The sequence below is a fragment of the Silurus aristotelis genome, assembly GCF_946808225.1.
Source record: "Silurus aristotelis genome assembly, chromosome: 26".
Lineage (NCBI taxonomy): Eukaryota > Metazoa > Chordata > Actinopteri > Siluriformes > Siluridae > Silurus > Silurus aristotelis.
The window spans coordinates 2,662,661-2,670,292 of NC_139599.1; the positions used below are offsets into that span (position 1 = coordinate 2,662,661).

General features: G+C 36.0%; 1 long non-coding RNA gene across 1 annotated transcript; it reads left to right on the forward strand.

The window, feature by feature from the left end:
• The first annotated feature begins 12 nt into the window (after positions 1–12).
• On the forward strand, positions 13–1,758 carry LOC310720489. Its single transcript, XR_014531748.1, has 2 exons — positions 13–1,152; positions 1,382–1,758. It is a non-coding gene; the product is annotated as an uncharacterized lncRNA (long non-coding RNA).
• Positions 1,759–7,632: the final 5,874 nt, after the last annotated feature.

The following is a 7,632-nucleotide window of genomic DNA, read 5'->3' on the forward strand; positions in this document are numbered from 1 at the left end:
TTGCTATGGAAATATTGAAAGCTAAAGCATTTACAGTATTTGAAAGACCCCTTTTACAGAGTCACTTTCACACAACTGAGCAGCAATGGGGTTAAGAGCCTTGCTCAGGGACCCAGGAGTGGTCGCTTGGTGTGGCTGGGATTTAAACCCATGATATTTGGATCCATAGTCCAATGTCTTTAGCTACCTCACCTACATATTTTGGGTTGTTAAACACTTCTTTGTTGACTACATCTTGCCTCCCTAATGTGCTTTAGACCATCGGTTGAACCATGCAGAGAAAAGGGTGAGGGCAGAGTCAATAGCTCTGTTAGTGCTGCCACAACTACTATACAAATCCACATTAATGCAAGAAACACTCAGTTAACTGAAGAGAATAATCAGTCCATCATTACTGTAAGAACTACTGAATGTACAGTCAGTCGAAAACATCTTAAGAACTTTAAATGTATTTCCAAGTGCAGTCACCAAAGCTATCAAATGCTAGGGGGACCGCCCTATAAAGGGAAGACTAAGTGCAAAATGCTTCTCAGAGTTCATGTGGCAGACATATTTCAACATTAACTGCTCAGAGGTATCTGGGTGAGTCAGGCCTTTCATGGTTAAACTGCAACAAGAAACTATTACTTCAGAAGAACAACTAGCAGTAGAGACTTGCTTGGGCCAAGAAACACAAGGAATTGACATTAGATCAGTGGAAAACTTTCCTTTGTTCTGATGATTCCAAATTTGAGATTTTGGGTTCTAACCACCATGTCTTTGTTAAACGTACAGAAGGTGAACGGACAGTCCCTGAATGTATGGTTCCCACTGTAAAGCATGGAGGAGGAGGTGTGATGGTGTGGGGTGCTTTTCTGGTCACACTTTTTGGTGATTTAGTCATAATTGAGGGCATAATTAACCAGCAAGGCTAACAAAGCATTGAGATGGCACTTTTGGGACCATCATTATTTCCAACAAGACAACAACCCCAAAAACACCTCTAGGTTATATGAGCGCCGTTTGTCCTAGAACGAGAATGATGAAGTGCTGCATCAGATGAATCCAGTTGAGGAGCTTTGGGATGAGTTGGATTGGCGAGTTAAGGAAAAGCTGCCAACAAGCACTCAACACCTCTGGGAACTCCTCAGAATTGTTGGAAAACCATTTCAGGTGATTACCTCATGACTGAGAGAATGTGAAAAGAATGTGCAAAGCTATAATCAAAGCAAAAGGTGTTTACTTTAAAGAACCGAAAATATAAAACACATTCTGCCTTGTTTAATACAGATATTAGATATAACAGATATAACCTCAACATATGTAAGTTATAACCTCAAAGGCAGACAGAATGCTACAAAACTGTGTCATTGAATGTATTTGTTAATGTATTTGTTTTTAGACTTCATCACCCTTCATCAGATCCCCACAGCCCTTCCCTAAAATCTAGAGGAAAGACTTTGCAGGAAGAGTGAAGCTTATTATAAAAGTGATGAGTCTGGATTGGATTTTCAACATGCACATATGGGTGTATTTAGAGTGTTAGAATACATTTCTTGATGCCAGAATTTGACATACATTAAAATGGCAATGAAATAAAAATAAATACAATTTAATTGCATTAATACTTGAAACTGGCAGTGCTGTCTGACGTAGTATCTCCCGGTTTAGTGTTTTGAAAGGTTCTATTTTTTCACTGTAATTTTTTTTAATAAGTAAAAAATATGATAAAGTATGTTCTGACTTATACTCTGCAATTAACCAATAACTTGGAATTATTTGGAAATGTAAAAAAACAACAACAGATCATTAAAACCCTCATATTTGCATTCAATGTTCAATGTCCATGAGACTTGTTCATTCCTGTTATCACTTGCATTATAGTAGCTATAAAGTAGGTTTACATAGAAGGAGTTGTAAAATATTGTTTATGATGATAGAATAAAATAAAAATGCTGTTGGTCATGTGAATGACATAAACCTATTATTTGAATTAAAGCTGGTGCTATTGTCAAATGGATCCGATGCATCAGTGTTGTGATGTAATTTTATTCTGACTGATTTTTCGGTGGATCCGTAGATGATTGTAGAAATCTTGTGAACATGATACTGTTGTGGACAGTCTGCATTTGGAATATGAACTAATTTACAGAATTTCCATCACATGTGGGAAGAGTTTCCCTCACTGGACATCTGGTGGATTTCTGGGTATTTTTTAGAAGAGGGTGCAAGTAAAATGTGTTAAAATAGGCAAAAACCTGAAGCCTGTTTATGCAAATTATGGACGGCCTTTGCCTTCTGAATTTGGTTCACCCTCTGATACTGAATATGAGCTTTTGGCATGTTAAACAGATGTCCTGCAGTTAGACTGAATATTGTGAGAAACATCAGTTTCACAAACTCTGGAAAGAAGGAGAAAGTAAAGAGATGTCACAGTATGGTATGTAAAATCATGAAGGGACAGAGTATTATAGTTTCATAGTGAAATAATAATAAAAAAAAATTCCCTTATCATGCCACAGGCTGTAAGATGTTAAGCATTTAAAAGTCATTCATATGACATACATAAAACATTTTTTTGAGCATTGTGAGTAATGCACGAAGTTATTTTTTTCCCTTCCTGTTAACCCTGGGCATTTTGTCACCTCCATAGAAACACAAAAAGGAAATTAATCAAGGGGTTGCCCTTTCCGTCACCTACCTCACACATTCAGATGAACCCCCCCCTCAATTTGCCGTGAGTGTGATCTAAGCTCGACTATTCGATTGCTAACATGTGGCTCTGCAAGATGAATTCCAACTTAGGATCAGGTGGGGCTGCAAAAGTCAAATCCTGGCATCAAAGAAGCCGTCACAACCGTTATGAACTGGTTCGGCTGGAATGATGATCTGAAGCAGGTGTGAGAAGGGCAGACGTGGTGGGAAGAGGGACTGCAGGATAGGGATAACTGTACATCAGTAATCGTAGACGTTCTCAGGTCAGTTAAACATCAGCAGAGGGCTGATCAGGTGTCACACCACAAAAGAGGCTAATTCCAATTCCTGAATAATCTGCATGTGCGTATTAACAGATGAGCGTTGAGTGCAAGAGTGTTTCAAGACATCTGGGATGGCTGCCAAACCACAAAGTCAAAACTTTAACTGCCTAGAGTGTGGGCCTGTCAGACATCGCGAGAAACATAATGAAAATCTACGCATGCTGACCTCCTGTAGGTTTTGTATTAGAGAGAAAGAGAGAGATTTTCTAGGTCTATTGTTAAAGGTGCCTTTAATATGATTAAATGTGCAACTAGGCAATTTTTAAATTACCTAAAAAAACAGTGATTATAACAATGATATAATACGGTCATTAGTTTTTTTATTTAGGGTAAGACATGTACAATCCCAGTTCCAAAAAATTTGTCCAAAATGTAATTAAAAACAGAATTTGCCATTTTAACAAATCCATATTCTATTTACAATATAACAAAAATATTTTTAAACTGTTTACGCTAAGAATATGTACTTTAAGGGGAAAAAAATAAGGTATTTTTGAATTTGATGGCTGCAAAAAAGTAAAAAAAAAAAAAAAAAAAGGTTTCTCCAGATTCTTGAAATGATATTATGATTTCTGATGATATTATGTTCTGGAAATGATGAGATATTCAACAGTTTTGCAATTACATTATCCTGAAATTGCTCCATAATTTGTAGACACAGTCTTTCACAGATTGGTGAAGTTCTTCCCATCTTTACCTCTGAGAGCCTCTGCCTCTCTAAGATACACTAATTATATCTAATCATCTCACTGACCTGTTGTCAATTAACCTCATTAGTTGCAGAGTTTTTTGAGACGTGTTGCAGCCATCAAATACAAAATGACCGTATTTTTTCTATAAAATTATGCATTTCCTCAGTTTGAACATTTGGTATGTTTTCTATGTAATACTGTGAATAAAATATGGGTTTATGGTATGTGTAAATCATTGCATTCTATTTAATGTTTTACATTTTACAGTGTCCCAACTTTTTTTTTTAGAATTGTGGTTGTATAATAAAAGCAGCCTAATATAAAAACATACAATTATTTTGTGTATATAACCAAAAATCCTTATTAAATAACAAATATTATAATTAGTTTACTAAAATAAGTTATATATAGAATTTAAGGATTAGGATAAATAAGAGAATATATGAAAACAGACCACCTGGTTCGGATGCTAGTGTATTTTTAGCTGATGTAATTTTCTGGGCTGGAAATTAGCTCCGCCCCCCAAGGTATTACCTTGATCAGCATTCGACTTACATCAGAAATAGGAATTTAGAGGTGGCAATTTCATCCTCTGTGCATCCGAGGTACAAAGTGTGGTTCTTTTATGCTCATCTCTGCTAGCAATTAGCAAGTTAGCTAACAGTGACATGATAAGAAGTGATATGCTTCTCAAATCTGTGTTCGGTTATTAATCTGAGCACAGCAATATTGATTTGACATCACTTGCTACACTTGTTTGACTTGAAATGACCATGACAAGATCCCAAACCAAAGTTTCAACATTTTTTATTTTGGATAAAAATAAACTTTTATAAACTAAAGGAATGTTTTGATGGAATGACATGATTTGAAGGGAATGTCTTATTTTAATAGATTTCCTTTAGTTTTGAAGGTAAGCAGTGAGATTTATATACACCGATCAGGCATTATTCAATGGCCATCAATCAGGCATGTAATTATGACCACCTGCTCAATATTGTGTTGGTCCCGCTTTTGCTGCCAAAACAGTCCTGACCCAGTGAGCAGTAATAGCATTAACTTCTTCAACAATTTTTTTAAACTATTGTTGGATCGAACCACATGGGTCAGCCTTCACTCCCCACGTGCATCAATGAGCTTTGGCCGCCCATGATCACATGACCAATGCAGACCGAGAACATCCAACAAGAGCTGCAGTTTTGGAGATGCTCTGACCAAGTCGTCCAGTCATCACAATTTGGCCCTCGTCAAACTCGCTCAAATCCTTACGCTCGCCCATTTTTACTGCTTTTATCACATCAAAATTAAAATCAAAATGTTCATTTATTGCCTAATGTATCCCACTGTATGTATCAGTGGCCAATACCTTAACGAACGTCTGTGGTTGTTCTTTGAAAAAAACAAAAAAACAAATGTATCATAAAATCAGATCTTTAAACAATTTTGGCAAGATCATGAATACCAAAGGGCCAATTCTAACAATGTACATACAATTTCATTTTGCCATTTATCCATTAAATCTATGTATACAATTGTGGAGAAGGTCATAAAGCCTATGCATTTAAATAATTTTTTATTTAATTTGGGGATCCAATCAGAGACAGACAATAAGACCCATACTGTATGTAGCTAAATAAATAAACATACTTTAATTAATAAATCCTGTAATTGGCATACTGTACAATTGGATGTTTGCATTAAATAGGATTAGGTGGTAAAGAAATAATTATAAATCCATCTAGGCATTAAATTACAAGCTAGTTATACTGCAAATGTATGCACTATAGACAATATAAAGCTATAATATGTAATATTACACAGTATGTGTGTGCATAAATGCGTATCCTCTAATTCAAAGGATTCTTAAAATAAATGCATCGAGGTTTTAGCGCTGTAAAGTCTCTCATTGTGAGGCAATAACAATGAAAGACAATAAACTATGCCCTCAAAATATGTTCTCATTCCTGTGTGTCTCTTCTTATCTTTCTTTCCTTTCCTTCTCGTCTGTTCTTCATCCAACCCCCCAAACCACTTTGCTTTGAATCCTCCTGGAGTCTGTACTTTCAACGACTCAATTACGCAGGGACCCCGTGGTGAAAATTACAGATGTTTTTCCATCATTTCTCTCTTTCCGCTGGGACAGCTTGACCACTCCCTGCTGTCCATCCCCCTCCCCTATTCTCCATCCTCTCGCTCTCCTTCCCCTTTCCTCTCATACACTTACTCCCCACCTGTCGTGTTCTTTTCCTTGCGCTCCCCATATGTAGAAGTTATTGTGTTGCTATCAGTGACTGCGATGAAATAATGGGTAAATGGACTTGTTTGTGCAATCCTCTCACCATGAGCTGAGAGCGAGTGGAGGAAAAAAAAATACAAGAGTGTGACAGAGAGAATTCCAGAAAGCATTGTCCTTTTACAACTGTCTTTTTCTTGTCATTACTGCAAGCATCAGCAACCGAAGCTCAGCAGGTGACGAGAGGTTTCCGTTCGAACAGAGCTCAAATAACACTCACTGCAAACATGTAAATGTTACAGGAGAGACTATCTGACAGAAACCGAGCACAATAGTTTGAAATAAAATAGTTCTTATAACCAAAATACTGATATTTGGATACACTCTATAAATTACATAAGTATAAATGAAATATGAGCAATTATATTATTTTGCATCATTACTATGCTTATGCTCTGCAAAGCCCTAAAAAAAGTCTGGCCCAATATACAATTCCTATTTTAAATATAGTGAAAGCTACTTTTAAGGATCTGAATTAAACTTTTATCTGGTCCTTCAAAGCTTTCATCAATAGCTACATCAGCATTCAGATTAGCCAAACCTTTAAAGATGTAAAACATTACAATGCTCTGCCATTAGCATCAAAATGAAAAGAGATATTAAAACTCTGGATTTAAACACCCATGGGAAGCATGTAGAACATGAATTAAAGGGGGCCTAGAATGGACCCTTGAGGCACCCCACTGACAAGGGCAGAAGAAATAGAGCCATTTCCCCCCAATAGACACAGAAAATGTTCTTTTAGAAAAAAAAAATCTTACAAAATAAAAAATAGCTAAATTGAATAGTATTGATGACAACAATGTTGGCAGTGTTGTATGATGAATATATTTCTTTTTGTCTAACTTAGAATTTGTTTAGCATTTTTTTTTTTACAATGGGCATTGTCTCAGAGCAGTTTTACACAGATAAAGCAGTCATAAGGTTGTAAAAAAGAATGATAAAAGAATGTGTAAGTTAATTGCCTATAAGTTTGTTCCCTATATTTGTTTATCCCTGATGAATGGAACTACATCCAGATCTGAAGAGAAAATTGACTCAATTTAGATTTTGTCATTAAGCTACATAAAAAAGCCAATGATACTGATATATTATTAGTTGAGCAGGAATAACCATGGTTTGCAAACAGATATGTTTATGGTTTACAAGTTTTTAGCTTACTGAAAAGGAATTAAAGTCACTAAGACATTTTGTGAGTTTATATCATTGTTCCTTGCTCAATTTGACACTTTAGTGAAATCACAGCGTATTTATCAATTCAATTACAGTTCAATATTAATTTCATTTCAATTAAATTATTTGCTGGACAGAAACCCTTACTGTTAAACACTACTATTTAAAGCATATGCAAAAAAAATATAGACAAAAAGTATTGGGACACTCGACTGTGGTTCCTCCCTGAACTGTTACCGCAATGTTAGAGGTGCACAACAGTATAAGATGTCTTTGGATGCTGTGGCATAACATTTTCCCGACACTTGAAATAGGAGACCCAAACCTGTTCCAGCATGACAATGCCCCTGTATCACAAAGCCAACTCCATAAAAATATGCTTTACATGGTGGCCTGCTAAAGAGCTCTGACCTCAACCCTATTAAACAACTTTGTCATGAATTAAAACGCTGACTGC